This window comes from Protomyctophum bolini (assembly GCF_963924005.1).
Source record: "Protomyctophum bolini genome assembly, chromosome: 9".
Lineage (NCBI taxonomy): Eukaryota > Metazoa > Chordata > Actinopteri > Myctophiformes > Myctophidae > Protomyctophum > Protomyctophum bolini.
Window position 1 is genome coordinate 44,495,159 of NC_137870.1, and position 21,298 is coordinate 44,516,456.

The following is a 21,298-nucleotide window of genomic DNA, read 5'->3' on the forward strand; positions in this document are numbered from 1 at the left end:
TGAGCTTGTAGATCTGCTATTTTCAGCACGCAACCAAGTGTAAAATGACTTATACTGGATCTCTTGTCCACTAGTCCCTTCCTAACATTTTAGTCTAGTTTTTATTTGTCGACGAAATTGTCAGTATATTTAGTCTTAGTTTTAGTCATCGTAGCTTAGTTTTCATTTAGTTTCCATTTGTTTTTGTCAGTGAAAATAGGTAGTCGACGAACATTTTTCGTCTTAGTTTTAGTCGACGAAAACAACACTGCTTGGCCCAAAGCCAATCAATACATAGCCTATACTCTTTTTCCAAGTGTGAATGAATTCAATGTAGATTTTTTTATTTCTTTTGCTGGTGTAAACCGATGAAATAATCTGGATTATTTTGAGACCGATCCGATACCAATATGGCATTTTTATGGCCGATGTGGCCAATTCCGATTATACTATACTAATACTATTACTACTACTATGTCACAATATGACTATTATTATTGTTGCTTTTGTTATTATTATAGGGTGTATTTATACTGTATACGTAATGCTTTTCAAAACAGATCAGATAATAATACAATGATAGACAGTTAATAGAAGTCATAAAACATTATGCAGAGTCATAATGAGAGTGATGTGTACAGTAGGTGGTACAGACCCTCAGGTTGTTGATATGGGTGGTAGATCTGGATGTCCCATGGACTGTTCAGGTTTCTGATGAGTGTGGTGGTGTTGGTTCCCTGAGTCTTGTGAGCTCTGGAGATGGAGCTGTAGATGGAGCTCCAGTAGATGTACTCCTCAAACAGGGTAATACCAAAGATAATGCTGCCCTGACGCAGAACTACAGACACACAAAACCAAAAGTGTCAGAATATTATGAAATAGTAATAAGACTATTTATAATAAGATATACAATGTTTTAGTAAAGTGTACTCTGAGGTAAATCATGTTCTTACTGCTTTAATTACTTTTTCTTCCACTATACTCATGGACAACATTTACAAAAGCTGTTCTTGAACACAGTCAAATCTGGAGCATTCCTTTAACACAGAGTGTACAATGGACCTGGAATTGTGTAATTACAGTGTCTTATCAAAATGTTGCCCACAATAAATATGTATCAGTATGTGTGTGTGTGTGTGTGTGTGTGTGTGTGTGTGTGTGTGCGCGAGCGTGTGCGCGTGCATGTGAGCGTATGTGCGTGCTTGCGTGTGTGGCTGTGTGCTTACATACGTGGCTGCGGGCATGCGTGCGTGCGTGAGTGCGTGGCTGCGTGTGTGTGCATGTGTGTGAGTTTGTGTGCATGTGTGTGTACGTGCGTGTACGTGTGTGTGTGTGTACGTGTGTGTGCGTGTGTGTGTGTGTGTGTGTGTGCGCATGCATGAATTATGCCTTACATACTTAACTGCACACAATCAGCTATATATTTGGCTCTCTATGATTTGTGTTGACCAAAATATTTGTAAAAATGGCATCCATGAATCCCCATACTAAAATATGTCTGTCTGTCTGTGTGTGTGTGTGTGTGTGTGTGTGTGTGTGTGTGTGTGTGTGTGTGTGTGTGTGTGTGCGTGCGTGCGTGTGTGCGTGCGTGCGTGCGTGCGTGTGTGTAACCTGTGTGTCTGTTGGTTCCATCCAGGTTGGCAAACTCAATGCCCCCCCCCAAGTTGCTCCAGTATATGTGATCATTGATGTAGTCTAACGTCAGGCCATAGGGCGTTCTGATCCCCTTCACTATGATGCTTCTGTTGGTGCCGTCCATCCCTATCCTCCCTATGCGGGGTTTTCTTCTGTCCCAGTCTGCCCAGTACAAGTAGCTGTCAGAGGAGACACTGTGTCAGGTCACTATTCACAACAAATCACACATACAGTACTGTCTGTACAGCAGTGGTTCTCAAACATTTTTGTCTCAGTGCACCTCGATCGGCAAAATAACGTTTTTGTCAACCGCACCCCTGAATTGCATTGTTACTTTATAGAACCTTTATGTCATTTCACGGTACGTAAACTAGTCATTTCCATGCAAATAACTTCATACTTGACGTTTACTTTAAACACTTCAGCATCCCTATTCTGGGGGGAACATACACCAAAAATAGCTGATCTACAAGCTCACACAACACGCCTCTGTGAGACGCGTTGTGTGAGCTTGTAGATCGGATATATATATACTCATACTCATGTGATACATCCTAGTCTTATACAAAAAAATAACTAATGTGATTTTTATTTAACTAGATCTGCAAGACTGTTAATTATGTTGTGTAGTAAACTAAAATAGGACTCAGATGACTGAAATAGGACTAAAACAAAATGCTGTGTTGTTCAAAAGAATAAGACTAAATCTTAAAAAAATTACATGCATTAAGAGTAAGACACAATATTTTGATATTTAGTCGACTAAGACTAAACAATTTCAGAAGACTAAAATAGGACTAAAACTAAATGGTGTTATTCAAAAGACTAAGACTAAATCAGAATTTGCTGTCAAAATTAACAGTGCTGCAAGAGGTACAACAAATAAATATGATGCAGTGTCATCCGTTTAGCTTTTAGATGTAAATTCAGTCTTCTTGTATCTGTGTTTCACAGGACGGTTGATAATGTCAGTGTAAAGTTCATGATCACCACACCACATTACACTTACCCGTAGCGTACATCCACAGCCATGGAGCGTGGCCAAACCAGGCCGGTGTTGACCAGGACTGTTCGGTACGCCCCGTTTAGTTTGGACACCTCTATGGTGTGCTGCACAGTGTCACTCCAGTAGAGGTTTCCTCCCACCCAATCAACAGCCAGACCGAGTGGTTCACTGAGTGACGTGTGGAGGAGCTGTCAATGAGACATACATTCACTCTGGATATACTCCACTGCGCAAAAAGCTTGGAATACGGATGTGTATATTACAGGAAACTCCCGTTAATCTTTCCAACAAACAAAACCATAAACTCCCGTATTGTACCATCACACCTGTATACTACCGTATATTACATGTATATGCCCGCTAAACTTGAGGTTTACGGGCAAAATACAGTTCCCGTAATTGCCCGTTAACTCCTCTTTTCACGCAGTGCTCACCACGTTTTATTGTTCTATTTGTAAGTCATTTGTTCAACATAAGGCCAATGACGTTCTTTGCGTGGTAAATCAACATCAACAGACTTTTATTTTTTATTTTTTATGTAATCTACCAAAAACCGGCCGATCGTGCACGCGCGCCGTCTATATGTGAATCGCGGCAAAAAATCTGATATTTTGGGATCTTCTGGGCTCGATTTGGGTGAGTTATGACTAAGTTATGAAAAAGCTATTGTTAGCTTAGCAATCCGAGCAGCCAAGCTATATGCTGAGGGTCAAACTGGCACAGGTTGTTTACTTCCTTTTGAACCGGAAGTGATTTTCCAGATTAGACTTTTTAGCCATTTTCAGCATAATGGTGCGTTCCCGCCATCTGGTGGCAATTGAGGGTATTTCACTACACATGCCAAGTCTTGGCAAACCATATTATTTAGACCGCAGATCTTTCTTTTTGCATTAAAATGACGAATTAAGAAATGGGGCATTGGCCAGCATTAGCCAGCTTTGGCGACTTTTTGAATGGCAATCAAAAAATGTGAGATATGACCACAATGTCACAAAATGTCTCATTTTAAAGCTGCTGTACTTTACAATGAAAAAATAATTATGATTCTAGCATTTTCCATTGTTTACTAATAAGCATTTTAATACACCTTGGTTTCAGTGAACATTTTGTGACATTGTGGTCATATCGCACATATTTCTATTGTCATTCAAAAAGTCGCGAAATCTGGCCCAATGCACAATAAGATGTTATTAAGATTATCCAGTCAGAGGGTTAATATCACAGGATATTGTAAAAAGTGTTCTAACTGCCACTACTCAACCTTTCTGCTTGTTTGCACAACTCTCAGCACTTAAGCCTTATTTCATAATTTGGCTTTTTGAAAATAGCAGGTCTATACATGCATTGTGACATGATGCGTTGTGAGCTTGTAGATCTGCTATTTTCTAACTATGTTGAATATTTTCAATAATGAATGTTACTATTTATAACATCATAACAATCTAAATCTACATAGTAACTAGTAACCAGTGGTGGACAAAGTACTCAAGCCCAGTACTACATAAATAATTTGTATCAATGCATTGCTGTATTTAGACCCCCCCCCACACCCCCATCCGGGCCAATCTGGTAGTGAAAATAGCTGATCTACAAGCATCACAACGTGTCTTGATGCGACGCGGTGTGAGCTTATAGATCGTTAATTCAGAATGTACCTTTTACCTTCCTAGAAATGTAGTGGAGTAAAATTACCACCACACTGTCTAACAACAGTGATAATACAAAGCATTTTGAATACAAGTATAACAATTTTCTGACATTATTTCACTTCCCATCTGTGTATTGGTCACACTGACCTGGACGTCACTGCCATTGATGTGCATACGACTGATCGTCTTGGTGGGGAGATCTGATGACAATAAGAACCCTTCTGTCCAATAGACCATCTGCTGCTCGTAGTCAAAGTCCAGAGCCCTCGCTCCATTCAAGTCCTGTCACAGCACAGCAGTTAGTTAGTTAGCAGTTAGTCTCTGACAGGTCGAATACATTCCGACAAGTCAAAAGCAGTGTATGAATTGTATCAAATCAAATCATCCTTTATTTATAGCACATTTAACACAACCGAAATTGACCAAAGTGCTTCACAGGAAAGAAAAAACATTTAGAGCAAATAACATTTAAAGCAATTTACATCAAGTAGAACCAGATACATGGCAAATGAGGCAAACATGATACATGGACAATATAGGAATATATGAGCACATTAAAATCAGATTACATTAAAATCCAGGTACGTTTTAAGTAAGGATTTAATAATCTCGATGGATTGGGCAGCTCTAATAAAGGGGGGGGGGGGGGGTTGTTCCACAGCTCTGGGGCCGCCACCGCTAAAGCGCGGTCACCTCTTTCAGGTGGTTGGCACGGTCAGCAGTGATTGGTCAGCAGACCTCAGAGCTCTGGGAGGGTTGTATACGTTCAGCCATATAGGGCAAGAGATTTAACCCATTTAGACCTTATAGACCTCTCAGTGTCTCTCAGTGGTGCTCAACCTTTTTCCTTTGCTTCTGGGTCCTCCCAGAAGCAAAGGTATGAGTTAAAAACATTCACTGTGAAAGAATATATTGTGGGATGTCACATGACAGCGGGCCGTCAGAGCGCCACCCCAACGAGAGTCAGTGGAGCGTCAGAGGCGGAGCACAGCTCAGAAGACAGCGACCCGCCCTGGGTCACGTGATTGACCACACGTATCTACCCGTCTTCCTCTTCAATCAGAGCAATTACGCAACATCCGCGCTGCACGCGTAATATTTGAAAGGTAGGAAACAGATGAACGCTCCGCCTCATTCTCCACTGACTCACGGAGGGAGAACTGACGTGGCAATCTGGCGGTAGGTCTCCACAAACACACATCCCCTCACTGTTGCCACTTGTTCAGACTCTGTGCTAATAGTGTTTCTCATTACACAGGCAACCCCGGGATGGAGGAATCCTGAAGAGGATTAACCCAGATGGAAATAACACTCCTGAAGGAATAGGAGTGAGAGGAATTATAGACTGTTTTGCCCTGGAAATAGGAAGAACCTAAGTTAACCAAGTGTGTGTGCTGGATCTGATTTGAACTTTAACATAATCCTCTCAATAAATGCCCGAGTAGGCAAACCTTGCTGTGTCTCCTGCCTATCGTTGTTCAGTGGCGCCCACAATATATTCAAGATTTGTGCCACATTTTCACAATTAAAAAATAAATAGCAGATCTACAAGCTTGTAGCGCGGCGCTATGAGCTTGTAGTTCTGCTATTCAATAGCTAAAGTATAACATAATCCTTAGAAACACCAAAAGGGGTTCCTGTCCTGAATGGGTTAAAAGTAAAAAAGTAGGATCTTAAAATCAATTATTTGTTTTATCGGGAGCCAATGGCCTGGTCACGACTGGTGTGATGTGGTCAAACTTTTTAGGTCCGGTGAGAAGGCGGACAGCAGCATTTTGGACTAATTGGAGTCTTCGGAGTGAGGATTGGTTGATGCCATAGTATTAGTACAATAGTCCAGCCTTGAGGAGATGAAGGAGTGAATGACCATTTCAAATTGTTTGAGGGGGAGGCAGGGTTTAACCTTGGCGAGGAGGCGTAGGTGATAAAAGCTTGTTTTGACAACAGAGCTTATCTGCTTGTCAAATTTAAAAATATTATCGAAAATAACAGCAAGATTCTTTTGCGCCTGTGTTGATATTGGAAGTGAGGGGGCCGAGGTTGTTGACAGGAGGGGTGGAGCCACTGGAGCGTTGTCCAAAGATGATGATTTCCCTTTTATTGTCATTGAGATATAAGAGGTTTTCATCCATCCAGGTTTTAATATCGTCTATGCAGTTAGGGGCTAGGGGCTAAAATTAGTTAGGGGCTAAAATGTGTTATTGTTGGTGGATGTAAGCGTGTATAGGATGTGTTGTTACAGTATGTTCAATGGTTTTCACCTGTTTGAGCACAGTGTGGTTGGAGCCGTTCAAGTTCATCTTATTCAGTTCATTGTAGGTGGTGAAGATGAGGAAGGGCTCCACATCTAGAGAAAATCACATTTATTTAGCGTAAAATGCAATGCTTGATTTGATTGTTTGGGAGAGACAGAACATATTCATGAACATTCATGCATCATTTATAAAACTACATACAGTAGAGATGAGAAAGCAATGTAAATATTAGAGTTACCAAGAATGATAATTTACAACCGTAGATTGTATTGTATAACACACAATATTAGTACAGAAACAAACAGACCTAGCTGTTCCTGCCATGTGACATCAGACAAACAAACAATAAGCCAATACAACAATAGAAAATGCAAATAAAACCAAACTCTGTATCTATGTATGTTAAAATAGACAACAAAAAGATTCATAAATGAATTAAAATAACCAACTCAGAGAGACGTCAGACTCAGGCCTCCTAAGGTACTGCGTATAGCAGCAAACCCGTTTCCCCAAAAGGTTTTGAGTTTATGCAGTATCTTCAGTAGTATAGCAGCTGGTTCTCAAGTGCACAGCATTACGTGCTACCTAACTGCTTTCAGGAAGCACTACTTAAGTTGGTTCTCAAGAGCACAGCATTACGAGTCTTCTTATCTGTCTTCGGGAAAACACCTCCTGGATGAATGAACTTAGAAGCAAAACAATTTCCTGAAAGCCTTCTTAGCTTCAGTCTACTGTCGTACGCAGCACTAGTTAAACGTCTCATTTCTCATGTCATAATATTATTTTTGGAAAATTATGGTCCCATTTATTAAATTAATGACCATAAAGTCACGTATGTTCTGAGGGGCGTGGCTACCGTTACAGTCCATGATCGGGAGCCACCCCCCGTTCGAGTCAAAATAAAAACCAACGAAGAAGAAGGGGGGAAGTCCCGCCTCGTTGTCTGGGCCATGCAGCCAATGGCCAGCTGGGCCCAAACGGATCTACAAAGATGGCGATTTACAATTCAAGGACTGACTGGCTTCATCTTACGTCCATATCAGACCCGGAGAACGCTTTGTCCATATTTTTTCTATGACCCAGGTAGAGCCTTGAGAAGCTAAGCTTCTCAACCTTGACTGTTCCACAACCAGAGGAGCTTCTCTACAGATGATAGATTTAATGGAGTCTAATCACCACAACTCTGCATAGCAACAGTTTTCTACAGAATCACAATAGGGATTCTGAGATTTTTCCCAGTCGACTTGTCAGACAGTAAAGTCAAAGTTGAGTCGATGCAACGTTTCATGACGGGGGGCCTCTCCAATATGGCACAGTGTATGTATCTATATGGAAAAGCCCTGATTATCAAAACATAAAAATGTAATAGTAAATACTAAACACGCAAGTGTGCCTCGCACACTGTTACACAGACCAGAAAAGAGAACACAGTCAACAGGAGAGGGAGCATAATTGGCACACAGCACAGCGCAGCGCCCCGAGAACACAATACAAAATATAACATTAACACTAGTGGCAGTACAGCAACCTGACCTTCAGAACACAATAGAAGACATAGGTCTATATTAACATTTATAGCAGCCAGCAGCACAACACCAGAATACAATCTGCTGACCTTCCACGTTCACGACGTGAACAACATGTATTCCTTCTCCTCCTCCTATACAACTCGATAACATTCTCATGTTACTTCTTTTCTGAGCCATGCAAATAAACAAACAACCCACTCTGACCGGAGAGGGAGAGATTCATGCGTCCTGTGCGTAAAGCTAAACCAGAAACAGGACAGTCACTGCATCAGCAAGGAGGTGGGGGGGGGACGTGCATCAGCTAACTTGCCGATATTGCTTAATTCTTACATGCGCTGGACATGATCAGCAGTGGAAAGAGCAAGGTGCTGGAGCAAGCTGTGTTATTCTAAAACCGTTTTAATAAACATGGTTAATATGACATAATGATGGTATTAGTGTGATTTCTTCATTCAGAGCATGCCAACACATTACACAGCATAAGAGAGGTGATGGAGGAATCGGTGTAAATGTATGACAGCTATAATTTCAATAAACATGGTTATGATTGACATGGCGTTGTAGACACTACGTGTAAGTGTAGGTTCTAGTAGAAAGGGCTGCGACGGAGAGCAGGTTTATGTATCGAGCACTGATCCATTTCCGGTTGCCGTAGCCGACTGCCGTATCCGTCGTTGCTTAAAGTCGCTATTAGTGGGACACCGCTGAGAGCCACACACAGATGCAGTTAGGTTCTTGTGCAATGCAAACTAATAGGCGAGTGCGCTCCGGTACGCTATGCAAAATTCAATTCAATTCAATTCAATTGGCTTCATTGGCATGAGAGAAAAGTGAACACTGCAGGATGGTTAAAGGGATATTTCACTTTCAAACATAGGTCTACCCCAGACAGTATTTAACCTGTTAATGATTCATTCAATATTTTGATATTTGATGTGAATTTTATCCTTATTACTTCAAACAAGATAAAAAGAACAATTAATTGTCCCTCTAATTCTATAGTTCATGAGGGGCTGTGTTTTTTCAATTATACTTTTTTATTTATTTATAGAAAGAAAATGCATGGCCCCTGACGTATTACAGTATTCAGTCACCTGAACCAAGAACGGATGTTTTAGATGAATCCATCATGGTATTCAAATTTGAGTTTGAAATTACAATTAGTGATTGTAATTGAGGGGGCGTGTCTGATACAATCAAATATCTAAATTATGAATCGAGCATCACATGTTTGAAAGTCTGAAATGTCCCTTTAACGAGTCATGCTAATGACTGCTAATGATTTGTGGCCATATTATTGTGAAGTGTTACCAAATAATGTATAGTTTCTATCGTCACTGTCGGGGAATAGTAATTGACAATACCAATTTTGATGAGGCAGTGTGCATTATTATTTTTCATTATTTTTTTATTTTTTTAATTAACATTTTGGAGTTGGTTTCTCCCCGACAGCAGAGATATCATAATAAATGTCCTATAGATCTAATATCTAGACGTCATGAACATGCTTCCTGCATACCCCAGGGACATGCAGAGAGTGTTAGAGGGGCAGGGGCTGCAATCCCGTAAGAGGGCACTTTTGACAAAAACTGCGAAAATAGCAGATCTACAAGCTCACAACGCGTCGCACCGCGACACGTTGAGAGCTTGTAGATCAGCTTTTTTGGGGAGCAACCCAGCACTCTTTAGCTAGTGGATTTCAAAACAAATATGTTCAAGTTCAGGAGACTTCGTAAAAGAAAAGCAAATCTCCTGAATGCGCTGCCTTCCAGCATGTTGGAAAGGAAAGGAGTGGCATTTGCATTTCTTTCACAACAGTAAATTCTGCATTCGTGGTCTGGAAAGGGCAGTTTTTTTACAGACGGGCAAAAGGACAGGGGCTGAAGCCCCCTTTGATGTCTATGTGTGCACATCCCATGCCATATACCCACCTGTGGTGTCCACCTGGCTGCTGAGTCCTGCCTCTTCAGTGGCTAAGGCTGGGTTAGTGGTCACAGCATCATCCATGGCATCCTTGGCCCTTCCACCTTAGGATATTGTCAATAGTATTGTCACTTTTCACACATCTAACATGATCTCGCACCGGCATTTTTCTCTTCTTGACTCTTATCTTTTCTGATGCGTTTCTCACATGTGTTCTTTGTTTCAATTCAATTTAACAAAGACAATAGCATTTGAATTGTAGTAAATAGCTGAAATCAATAATATATGAGTATTCTGCTATTAACCTGCGAGCCGCATTATGTGAAGGTGGGGGCCGCATGTGGCCCCCGGGCCACCATTTACCATGTATGGTTTAGTTAGTAGTACTCCTAATATGACATATTGTCGATACAACCTATCTCAAACCCTCACCCAAACCCTAACCTCCCACAGGGCAGCACACCTAAACCTAACCTTAACCCATGTCTAACCAATAACTAGTCTAAGTATGCACCCCGACTGACTTTCAGTAATTGGGTCTTATGATCAAAATAAGAACATTATAATGGTGCGTAATGTTTTTAATAAAAACTTTTGCTACTTCTGCTTTAATATAATATTGTAGCACAATTTGCGGAACAACAGCATTCCACTGCTCCTACAAGTACAAGTTACTGGCAAATAAAAACTTGATTGTTGATTCACAACAAATTCACAACAAAATTCAAACAAATTCACAACAAAACACAACAAATCCATGACATGTGGGCTTGTAGATCTGCTATGTTCAGTATAAACATGACTTGTGCTGCTGCCTGCAGGCCGCGTAGACTGGCCGATCTGCTTGTTACATCACAAATCCCTAAGAATATGTTTATATGTTGAAAAATGATTGTGTCATTTGGAATTTATAAATGAGAAAAAGGTCAAGGCTAACGATCTGGTTCATCTGTAGTATATAATACTTTGGGCCCCATTTTGAATGTCCGTTTTACAATGGGGTAATACATAAATTGGCCTATATTGGCCTCGCTCTGCGCACAATGGTATTATAGAAGCCTTATCGTCCCGTGTTGAATGCACACACGTATGGCATACGGCGTTCCTGAATATTTTAGCATTGTGGGAGTGTCCATATGTTAATTATTTTCGCTTTGCGCAATTAGCTATTAAGCCCCTTGACCTGCGCATAACGATTAAACGTGGGTCTGAGCACCTCATAAACGCAAAAAGCAGATAAAGCACTGTTTGATTTTACACTTGAGCGGCTCTGGGACGCTGCTGGAGTGTTGCCAAGTCTGTTTAATACAAGCGGCTTCTTTTTCTGTAAAGTTGCTTGTAAATATTGGTAGTTGTGGTTGATTTTCTTGTTTCTAAAGGTTTCTCCTAATGTTGTTTAAACCAGTGATCCTCACACAGCACATTCCCATGTCATGGATCCCCAGATGAATGCATTTGCCCAACTAAGGACGGCTAATCCAAAAATGTAATTACATTTTTCCAAGATTACTTTTGAAAATAGCAGATCTACCAGCTCACAATGAATCACATTCATTCATTAAAACTATGAACTCTGACTGCAGGCGGATATATAATGATCATTATAACAATGTGCAAGAAAATATTTAAAAAGATGGAAGAACTTTATATTTGTGGACAATCAAAATATGTTTTTTATTTTAATGTGGTGTCATTAAAATTAATCTGGATATGGCAGACTCACTATCTAGAAAATAAAAACATGGCACATGGCACATGCGCTTATTTTGGGATTATTTTTATAGACCTATTTACTTGTTTCTATGAGACATGGCAACCGCTTTTTGGATGCGTCTTTCTTTTGTGAAATGTTGAGATTAGAAACGGCGATAATTCTTTCATTTCTTAAAATAAAACAAAAACATCTCCATAATCCTTGGGAAGTTTGCGTTCATACGCTGTATCACACTCGATCCAAGTCTTCTTCAATAAAATGCTACGAGTGAAGACCATACCATCACGGGACCATACCATCACGGGCATACGCACCACGCATTCAACTCATTACTCATTTCAAATATAATATAATTATAATTTAAATTAAAATATAATTTTACTGGTGTTTCTCAATAGAAACAACTTATTTTTAAGCATAAAGGTGACAGCATGCAGTGCAATAGGAATAATATGTCTTCTATGGTGCCAGCCTGAAGAAATGTAATATAACGATCCCCAAAGTGCGCATTCCGTATGTGACATCAGCTGACTGGTAAAGAAAATAGTACGGACATGTTGATTGGGTAACTCTCAAACACGCCTTAAACACTCCCATGACTAATTCAAGGCCGTTTTGCGCACTCCACGGGGTGTCGAAAGCGCTTCTTAACATGCTTAAAATTGCTATATGACATACCCCACGCCCCCAGCTCATAAAACTGTAATCTTATATGTCATATTATTGGAAGTGCTTAATAGACCTGCATATGTCAAAACATGGGACTCACCAAACCTGGTGAGATTTTTTAACATGAACGCGTCTAGACTACGACCCTGACAGGAATAAACCTATATATTTCCCAGTACATATACAGGAATGTGTTCAAACTAGTCCTTGATGACAGGACACTTAAGGATTCACAATGTAAAAGCAAGTCAGAGGTATATGCATTTTAGCCAAAAACCATTGAGTGAGTTTAGTAATCAATCAACGCATTAAAACAATCAACAAGTTAAAGTCCTACCTGAGGTCCAGAAAAAGGTGAACAGCACCAATATTTGGTAAAAATTCATATCTGTTTCTAGCTGTCAAAACAGATACATGGACGTTCAATCAGACTTTAGTCTTTAAACGGGCATTCAGTCAACAAGAAGCAGTGTGGTCTGGTCTCTTTGGGGTCGGCACTTCGTGTTTTATCATGTTTTCTTCATCAGTCATGTGGTTTCTCTGTGACGTCACGCTGCTCTTACTGACACTCTGACAGGAAATGCTTATCAACGCGGCAGTACAAGTGTTCAAGTGCTCCAGCCATTTTCTAAACGCCTCAAGCAGTTCTCTCTGAGCGCCTCCTCTCTAAACACCTCTGACGAAAAGCTCTTGATACTCTCCCCCCCCCCCCCCCCCCCCCACCGTGGTCCCTCTCGACAACCAGCCCGCAAACACTCCCCCCCCCCCCCCCCCCCTCCTCCCCATCCTCTTCCTCATCAGCGTTGCCAAGCGGGCGTACGCGCCCCCCCCCCAAGCCTTTATCTGTAGGATCTTATTTTTATTTTTAGGCCAACACACTCATTCTAGATCGGAAGATAACATCTTCACTTACAGGAAAACACAGCAGATCTATGAGAAATGACGTCTCTAACCACATCCTGCAGTTGACAAGTTTCCATTTTTACAAAACTACTTTTTAGTTATTTACTAATACTAACATTACTGTCAATCTCCAATGAACATAGCCTCGGGTTTGTCATTATAGGCAAGACATTTGTTATTCTATCTTTAGTACAGACTCGGGGTCCATATATCACAAACACAATGGCGATACAATCTAGTAGTCTACCCTCTCTCTTCTGTATAAGACCTCTACTCAGTGACTATCCCCCTCTCCTCTTCCCTCAGTGTCAGACAGACAGCCTGGACCCTCCCACAAATTTTACGAGTCAATTAAATGGTCACATCACCCCCTGAGATCATGTGTAATTATTTTGGTGGGGATTGAGCCCCCCAACATATTGTTTTTTCAACAAACGGTGAGATTTTTGGCATTTGTGGCGCCCCCATGGGTGAAAAATTGCTTTTGGCGCTACATTGATTGAACCACTCTCGATATGTGATTGAAATTCTGTGTGGATTGAACGTTCCGTTCATTATTTGTGGCATTCTTTGTAAAATAGGCCCCTCCTACTAACTTCGGAAGCCGATTACGGCCGAACGGTATGGACTATCAAAATGCTGCCAGTGTTCAAGTAATCGGATAGCGCCAGAGATGTTGTGTACCAATTTGTGTGAGATTTGGACAAAATCTGTTGGAGGTGGAGCAAAAAGTGTGTTTTGAAGAAAATGCAAATTTGGTGCAATTTCATTCTAGACGGAAATGGGCGTGGTCTATGTGGGGAGATTCGTCATGATCCAAGGAATCCATGGAAAAGGACATTTAGATTTTATGACTTACGGTTCAAGAGTTATAGGGAAAAACGTGAAGTGGGCTGTTATGTATAACTGTACATGTCACTAACAAGACTCTGTATGAGGGATTACCAAGGGTGAGCCAGAAAATAGCAGCCAGGAGAATTAGACTAGTAGGACACTGCCAAAGGCATCAAGAACTGCCAGTCAGCAAACTGGTGTTTTGGGAACCAACACACGGGCATCGATCACGAGGACGCCCCACGCTAACATACGTGGATGTACTCAAGAGCGACGCAGGAGTGCAAAGTACCAACGAACTGGCCAGATGTATGGATAATCTGGATGACTGGAAACGACGATGGAGGACGTCTGAGGACGACCTAGAGAGAGATTATTATGAACCTCCCTCCTAAATATGGCGCTTACCGTCTCCAAGGGAAAAAATACTTAAATTGGAGCCTCTTCGATCTTCCCATTATAAGTCTATGGAGAACTAATGAATTAATATCAATTAAACTATACAACGTATCTCTTAGCGAAATGCAAACACACCATTCCCGATGAAGCCGGTCGATTTGATATATGGCTCGAGTGTGTGCGGCAAAAACTGTGGGAGGAGTAGCGAATCAAAGTATTCCAAAGTAGGGGAACAATAGTATGGTCGCCATAGGCAACCACACTAACTACAAAAAGTACCAAGCCGTGTACAGTATGTGGCGTGTGTATCACACTGAGACAGCGAGAGTGAGCGTGCATGCAGTGCAGGGCTCTATACTGCTCTCTTCTCTCCGTTCTCACATGCACTCTGAAAAGTCTGACCACTGGCAAAGTTCTCTTGAACCCTGTTGGGACCTGTTGGGTAAGTAGTGTGTTATGGTGCTCAGCTGTGCCACGCAGCATCAGCAGCGTCCCTGAATGAGTGCATTTGGACTGGGACTTGAGGGCTTCTGAGACTTTGAATGTGCCAGGGCCTTTAGTGTTGCTTTTCATGGGAATTTGTATGTATGTGTTGTATGTCTATGTGCAACATTGTGGTTGTGTAGCATATCTCTGCTGTCGGGAAGAAACCACCCAACTCCAAAATGGTCATTTTTCAGTAAGTGAAAAATATATACATATTTCAGGAAATTAAGAAAACCTTGTATTTTGAAAACAAAGCAATACTGCCTCATCGATGTTGGTGGTGTGACTTTATATATTCTCAATTACTTGCATGAGAGGGGGAGAGGTGGTGGAGTTAGCTGTTTGAGTGTGAAGCAGTCTTTATTGAGCCGAGACATGGAGTGAGACCAAATGAACTGTGCTGAACATACACGCACGCACGCACACGCACACACACACACACACACACACACACACACACGCAAGCTCACTGCATGTGGAACACAACACACCACACCGATACTAATACTAAAAGTATACGGTCAGAAATGTTCTCTGTTGCTGTCTCATCACAAACCTGTTTAGAAATGTTTTTTTACTTTAAACCTGAAGAAAAAAAAAAACCCTAAAATAAACCGAACAGGGAGTGCTGACAGTTACTGCCTCTGCAGTGGTGTGTGTGTGTGTGTGTGTGTGTGTGTGTGTGTGCGTGTGCGTGTGTGTGTGTGTGTGCTCTACCAGTCTAATGGAAGGCGTGAAGCACTTATCTTGTCTTCTGATCTTCACAGCTCGAGCAGCGTGTGGTCTCTTCATGCTGATCTGGATTTGGCTGGTTTGGCTGCACGGTTAGTGCAGGTAGTGACACTTTACTCTATGGAGACTGTATGAACAGAAACAGTGGAGCATCTTGAAATAAGTCTGCTTAACCCATTTAGACCTGAGATCGATTCTGACAGTTTTCTGGAAAACACATGTTTCTATATCGGTGGTTCTCAAACATTTTCATGTCAAGGACCTCAAAGATATAGGCCGAAACGTTGCTGTTTCCCTATTAAAGTTGGTTCACTGCATTTGAAGACAGTGTGCGGGTGTTTGTTCCTTTTTCATTGTCGGGCACCGTACCCTCTCCTACGCACCTGTAGGTGTGCAAAAGCTTTGCTTTTTATGTCAAGGACCCCCAACAAATATATGTAATAGGGAATGCAAGGCTGATGTCACGGTAGCCCTACAGGCCTACCGGCGCCATTTTGACTGTGATGGCCTACATATTTGATCTGCATCAAGTGTATAAAGTTGGTGTTTGAGTGTTTAGTGTACAGTGTACAGTGCTAGTGCTAGTTCAGTTCGCCAAAATGGGATTTATTAAGCCTACTTGAGTAGGGTACTTGTTGTGTGAAATACAATTAGTAGGCTTCTCACCATAAACAAGGTCATAAAGGGGATGAAATAGATAATGGACTAACAACGTTTCACCACATTCCTCTCACTGCCGCCACCTCCTCCGAGTGTGACCTCTCTCTCTCTCTCTCTCTCTCTCTCTCTCTCTCTCTCTCTCATACCGTTATACGTTATGGGCCGATTCATACTGCAGTAGCCTACCACAATCCTGTTTCCGACACACACAATTTTATTTGATTTGAAGCCTAGCCTAGTAATAGTTTGGCCCACCAGTTTTGGAGATATGGGTTACAGAGCAATGTCTTGCAGAGAAACAGAGAGTTGAGAAAACAGGCTAAAAGGTTCACTTGTGGTCTCCAACACTACACCTAGCTACACGTTTAAGCATTTATTTCATATTTACATGTCGATTTCAGCTCTGACACTTATTTCAGACATGCTCTAGTATGTGGAGTCTGCCTGTACTATAAACTCATTTTTGAAAAGAAAAAAATCTAAAAATGAGAGAGAAGCGTGTCATTAACCAAGTTTGACGATTTGTATACGAGTTTAATTGATGCGATTTGTTTTTGTTACAGTTTGTCATATGGGTTTCCATTGTCATTCCATTCCCTTCATTCCCCTCATGCAGCCAGTGAGGTAAATCCAAGTGTTCATCATGTATGCATTATAGTGTCATGTTTATGTGCTTAAGTTTGTTCATGTACTGATCGTTGTTTATTCTTTGTGTTTATCAGTTTTGACGTTGGTCTATTGAGAGTGAGGGCTCAATAAAAATCAGTAAACAGAAACGACTGACTCATTCATGGAGGGAGTGACAACAGGAAAGAACCTGGGGGTTATCATATATGAAAAAGGCAACACAATGAGCAGAAAATTAACCATGTAAAAACAACAAATTGAGGGCACCGCAGGGAGTTGAACCCCATTCTGGTAAACCAGTCACTGTCAAACACTGTCAAAACCAGTTACCTGTCTGCCTGCTTTTGAGTCCAATCTGTAAATTAATTTGGTGTCTGACAAACTATTTCTTGAAGTGGTTCTGAAGGTATATCTAGGTTAAGGTTAATGGTGTCCGCTATCATCAATGTGTACTGCACTGTACAGTCCATATATTTGATCTTTATTAACCTATACTGAATGTCAGTCTCCAGGTTTTCTTCAGATTGTGTACACTGATTTACTAATTATTATGACACATGTAGGCCTATACTGCATATTATGAAATCCACTTATGTTGAGATTCCTCTCTGAGCAGCTTTAAGCTGCATGGCTGTTGGTTTGTTCGTTCCTACTAAGTAACGAATTTTGCTTATTCATACAGTACCTGCTGGAAAAAATAACAGATTTACAAGCTATCGACACATAGGCCTATAAATGTACAGATTCGAATGTTAGCTTTTTTTTTTGTATGCGCCGCCGCGCAAAGTTATGCCGTATAATGCATTGCAGAATGCAGCTACATTCACGTCTTGTGGTCTGCACCATGGGTGGATATATAAGCGTTGTTCAAAAACGTTTGTATGGTTGTCGACAAGTCCTGCAAAGGAGCGATGCACTTCACTATTCTACCACAGTGGGCTATGCAATAAGTCTCTCTCTAGTCATGGGCTTTAAAGCGAGCTGGCCAGTGCGTGTCTGTGATCTGTGAGAGTGAGAGAGAGTTCAAATCGTGTCCTCCTTTTTTCCATTAAAATCAGTCCTAAAAGAGAGACCGGGTTCGCACTCTGTGTGTGTGTGTGTGTGTGTGTGTGTGTGCATGTGTGTGTTTGGCAGTGAAGTAATTTTCCATAGAAATAGCATATTCTGTCATTATCGATCAATTTGTTCACATATATTTGGTTCAAAGTCCTGTGTGAACTAAACGGACCAAAATGCAACATATTTAAACATTTTGGTCTCTGATCCGGACCTTCTAGGAGAACTTTTGGGTGTGGAAGATAGGCTTAAGGCTGCGCATTAGATACTACTCACAAGTAAGATAACATGAAAATATTGGATTAGTAGCCTATTCACAAGGAAGATTGAAAATAACAACAATAACAAGAATCATAGCCTAGGCCTATATAACAACAACAACAACAACTAATAATACAAATAATAATAAGATGACAACAATGATGAAGATGATGACAATGTTTATAATACAATATATGTGACAAGCATTATATTATTGCGTTTTAATATTCCCACTGCAGGGCAACACGTATAGGCCTACGTGACTGCTTTGAGGTTACGCAGCATGCAGGCTATATAATATCTTATCGATCATTGAAGAAGACTCGCTGTCCGGCAATCATACTCTGTCATCAGTATAATAATAATAATAATAATAATAATAATAATAGAGATAGAGTCTGTCCGTCAGACAGACATCTCGACCGTACGGAAGCCTCCCCACGCACATGCAAAAAGACTAGGCCTACTAAATGGTTGAATATTAAATTACGTTTTGATTATTATATCACATCCAGAGATCCAAAACATTTAGGACAGGTCTTAATCCTCAATGCGTAGTGATAGATAGGGGAGTTAGAATCTATGTAGGTATTACTGTTTAGGGTAGGGTAGAGTTTAGGACTTACCTTCCACAGAATTGCAGCAGCATGACTGCATGAGCGACCTGGGCCTGCAATGCAGGAACAACCTGCTGTTTGTAGTACACCTGTCCTTGTTGACAGAACCCATGCGCTGTGGTGTGTTACATGCAGACTCTGACTGGGTTCTACCTCTGCTTTTAGGTAGATGAGGTCGTGTTCAAGCTCTTTCACGAACACTGTACCGACCTTGTTGCTGTGCAGATATTGATAAGCCTCGGAACCTTTCAAGTTATTCATAGCTTGACCATCACAAGCCATATGGACGCAACAAAATAATCAAAAATGCTGCTGTACGTGATACGAGGCCACTTTCTCATGTCATCCTCCCAAGTGTCAATAGCAGCTGGCAACAATAGGCTAATATCACCCTTTCTCAATTCATCTTTATTCAGCATTCTTTTTTTTTTTGCAAAGTTTTATTCTCCTATGTGGGGGGATAATTCCTTTGCCTTTTCTTGCCGTGGCTCAGACAAATATTTTTTAATTTATATGATTTCATCTTTATTCAGCATTCTTTTTTTTTTGCAAAGTGTTATTCTCCTATGTGGGGGGATAATTCCTTTGCCGTTTCCTGCCGTGGCTTTAATTTATATTATTACAACATATCTTGCTTGGATGTGAGCAGACCGTACTGGTCAAAACTCAAAAGCAGTCATTAATCCCAGCCATGCTGTTAAAATGAGTCTGTTTTGGGTCCAAACACTCCTGTCTCAAAACATGAAACCACATGTTATGATGTTGGGCCACAAAAACTAAAACAAACCAATTCAAGCCTTCAGTGCCACTGCCTCTATATATACAAAACATAGAAACGTTGCTTGACAAAGACATTACCGTACTTAACTGTTATTCAGTGACCGCATGTCTCTGCCAGTGAAGGCTTACACAAACCCTGACTCACAGCCAGGAAGCCGTATTTTTAGACCCAACAATGGACGCATACCGCAGAAGTTGTGAATCGGTAGCGAGGCGGAGGGACCCGAGGTCTAGCAAAATTAGCAGAACAGAGAAGTGTTCACAACACAGACTGATCACACACTGAAGGAGAATGAGCCGTGTCGAAAAACCCCTACACATAACCACGCCTCCAGCAACAGATTCAGGAGTTCTACATGCTCAAACAGAAATGAGAATAGCTTCAGTGATTTGTTTTCTAAAATAAAATAAAGTTTCTCACACAATCACTCTCTCTCTCTGTGCTCCCGTCTGCTCACTCTGCTGGTAGCAAGAAAGAGCGACATGAGCCTATAAGCAAAAGCAAGCCTAGTGCTGCTTCTGCGTCTGCAGTCACTAGCTGCTAGCACATCTGTTAGCACTGTTGCTAACAGAGGCTATCGCTGCTGTTCATGCCCCCCCACAAACATTTGGTGCGACATCACGTGCATTTAGTCATGCCCATGGTACAGCACACTACTCGGTTAAAAAAGACTCATGTTTCCGTTTCCCCTGTCGGAAATATAGCAGTGTTGGTAATGAAAGGGATGTTGTTTTTACTGTGTGTGGGTCTACACTGCAGTAGGCTATGGTAGACCTAATCTAGTGTAAAAATACCCAGGACTGTTGTATAGAATTGAGTTATTGTCTAACAAGTGCTGAAGGTTAAAAAGTACATTTTGTGCTGGATGCTGTTGGCAGATTTGATCCATCGTAACTCCTGAAACAAAGCAATTATTCTGGAAACACAGGACTACAAATAAAGCCTTCAGTACAAAACAGAACTTAATGATGAAATTAGGGCTGTCAAAATAACTGGAGTTAATTCAACTGTGAAATGAATTAAGATTTTAAAATGTAACGCAATTAATCCATGACCCGCCCCATGCATCCCATCCACTATGATGGGGAAAAAAACTGTTATTGCCATAAAAGGCTAAACTATTTACACAGAGGCTCTAATCACAGAGACACACCATCCTGCCACACTGCATTGTTATAAAGAATAACACATACATATTATGTAAATGTATATATCCGCCTTATCTTTCCATTGCCACAACAATACACAAAAAAAACATGGCATATTTTTGGACATGGTTCGAATGGGGATTCATTTTTAAGCTGTGATTATTCTCATTACAAATTGTAATCATTTGACAGCCCTAGAAGAAATGTCATTGGGGCATCGGTGGTTCAGACGTTCGAACCCGGGCTCAAGTGTCCTTGAGCAAGACTCTGAACCCCTGATTGCTCCTGATGTGCAGGTTGGTGCCTTGCATGGTTTCCTCTGGCATCGGTGTGTGAATGGGTGAATGCATATCTATGTAAAGCGCCTTGGATTAAAGGCGCTTTATAAATGCACCATTTTATTTACCATTTACAAAGTCCAGCCACTCTGGTCCA